Source organism: Lynx rufus, unplaced genomic scaffold (genome assembly GCF_022079265.1).
Source record: "Lynx rufus isolate CCGP_SWC_20201006 ecotype Redwood Valley unplaced genomic scaffold, mLynRuf1.p SCAF_14, whole genome shotgun sequence".
NCBI lineage: Eukaryota > Metazoa > Chordata > Mammalia > Carnivora > Felidae > Lynx > Lynx rufus.
Genome location: NW_025814828.1, coordinates 44,904,691 through 44,907,511, shown reverse-complemented (window position 1 = coordinate 44,907,511; position 2,821 = coordinate 44,904,691). Strand labels below are relative to the sequence as shown.

Here is a 2,821-nt window from a genome sequence, read left to right as displayed (position 1 = left end):
AGTTAAAAATAATGAGATTCTATTAATGTAGTTTAGGACTGAAATAGTTTTTGTTCTTTAGTGGGCCATTTACACTTTCAGTTAACCACATGTAGGTTCTTGGGATCCAATTAAGAATCAATGGCCAGGAGCAACTGGCTGGCTCAGTCAGTAGAGCATGTGACTCCTGATCTCAGGGACATAAGTTTGAGACCCACATTGGGTGTAAAGATTACTTTAAAAAATGGCCAAGTTGGTTGACTGGAAGCAATGTATCCATCCACTTTCACTTGAATCTCTTGACAAAGAGCAAAGCAAAACACCTTTAAGTCACAGATTTTTTAGGTAGATGCTTTATATCATTTTGTCCCTGCTTGGAACCCAGTGAATAATAATAATAATAATAATAATAATAATAATAAACAACCAAAACCAAACCAAACCAAACCAAAACAAAACAAAACAAAACAAAACAACCTTAGGAAAACTGAGTACTATGCTGAAAAAAAAAATTCTGTTCTAAAGTGGTCTTTTTAGGGAACTTGTGTGCACATCCCAATGGACAGCATGCGTGCAGGGCTTTCAAGCATGGGACCCTGGGAATTTGAGCTGGAATGAGCCTCCAGGTGGACAAGTACTGTTGCTGATACTTGGCATACCTAGACTATCATCACGAGCAGGCGGCCCAGCTTTGCAACGTGGTACAACGTGGTGACTTTCCTCATCTTTTGTGTATGGTTCATCTGGTGCTGGGAAAAAAGATAAGAATTGTGTGTATTCTTGAATTTTATGGTGTGTGAGTGGAAAAATTGAGAATTGAACACCAGACCTTCACAACTCCATCTAAAAAGAAAACTGAAATTAGTGGTATTGCAAACAATTATCGCTGAAGTTAATCCCAGTGATGCTGGAAGTAGTGATTGGGTAGTAATCCAGGAGATATTGAAAACAGTGGTACAATCACAGCAACTTGAAGCAAATTCTCAAAGAGATTTTAAAGTGGTATTGTTGATAGAGGTTGACAAACTCACCAAAGATACTCAACGTGCCTCGCATAAAACCATGGAAAATATATGTCCACTTCAGATTGATCTTGTGTTGCAATTCTACATCTAAAGTGATACCACCTATTTGTAGGAGGTGCCTGACAGTTTGCGTGCCTGCTCTCAGCATTGAAGATATTTGTCATGTGTTATATATTGTGTGTAAGCCAAGGAAGGTCTGAATCTTCCTTCACAACTGGTTCATTAGACTTGCAGAGAAGTCCTTCAGGAATCTCCAAAAACACCCTACTTATGTGTGAAGCCTGAAGAGTGCAACAATATATTTTTGCTGCAGATCAAGAAATCTCTGAAACAGATTGGGAGGTGTATCTGAAGGAGACTGCCAATGCTATTGCCAATCATCAGACTCCACAAAGTCTCCTTAAAGTTCGTGGAAGACTTTTTGAGCTTCTAACTCAATGTATTCCTCCTGAAATAATAATGTAGGGCCTTCTCTCAGAAATTTTACATAACTGTGATGGACAACTGAAAGGAGAAGTGACCCAAATGATGACTTACTATGAACATCGTCTGCAGCTGGGTAGCAAAGCCATTTATGATTTGGAAGCATTGTGATTGTGGCCAAATGTATGGCATTTTATAAAAAGTTCATGGAGGATGGATTGGAAGGCATGATGTTTTGACATATTGACAACTATCCTAATATTTCTCAGTATCATCATTTACATTCAGTTTATATTGGAAGAGCTGAAGGTAAAATAAACCAACTTTACATAAAAAATAAAGTGATTTTTGCAAACACACTTTAAGTGTTGTAAATAAATAGCTTGAATAGTATTCATTAGCTTGAAGTTTTCATTAGATTTAGTAGTTACTTAAATGTACTATGGCAATTATAGTATGGCATTACTATGTTATAAAAAGTTGAAAATGACATATTTTGAAAAAGGTTATGATTAATTTTACAAATTTAGCTGACATCTTTAAAGGTAAAGAATATTTTACCATTGACATTTTTCCAGCTTTATTGAGATATAATTGACATATAACGTTGTGTAAGAGTAAGGTTTCCAAGGTTTTCATTTGTACACTTATATATTGCAAAGTGATCACCACCATAGTGTTAGCTAATATCTCCATCATGCTGTGTAATTATCATTTTGTGTGTGGTAAGAACATTTAAGACCGACTCTCTTAGCAATTTCCACATATATAATATGGTATTATTAACTATAACCACCATGTTGTACATTAGATCTTCAGAACTTATTCATCATATAACAGGAAGTTTGAATCCTTTAACCAATATCTTCCCATTTCCCCCAACCTCCAGCCCTGGTAAACACCACTGTACTTTATATAAGTTTTGCTTTTTTAGATTTCACATATAAGTGGAATATAGTATTTGTCTTTATGTAGTATATGTCTTTATCTGACTTATTTCATTTAGCATAATGCCCTCATATTTCATCCATGTTGTTATAAATGTATGCCATTGACTTTTGACAGTAATTGATGCTTTTATTGTATTTATTCATTTGTTTCTCTAATAAAAAGGTATAGTAAGCTGCTTCTACATATCAGTTACTGTGCTAGGTATTAGGAATAAAATAATGAGAAAACTCTGGTCTTGATTTTATGGTACTTACAGTCTAGTAAGTGATATAGCAAAACACAAATATAGTATCACAACTATAATAAATGCTACAAATGTGAGATATTTTGAGCTATAGGAGCCTATCTTGGGGGGATTTGACCTATCCATTGAGGTCAGTGATGGCTTTATTGAAGAAAATATGCTTAAAATGTGATGTGATGAAAGAATGGGATGGCAACCA

General features: G+C 35.1%; 1 pseudogene; it reads left to right on the top strand.

The window, feature by feature from the left end:
• Positions 1-593: 593 nt before the first annotated feature.
• LOC124509180 (replication factor C subunit 3-like) lies at positions 594-1,666 on the top strand (annotated as a pseudogene).
• Positions 1,667-2,821: the final 1,155 nt, after the last annotated feature.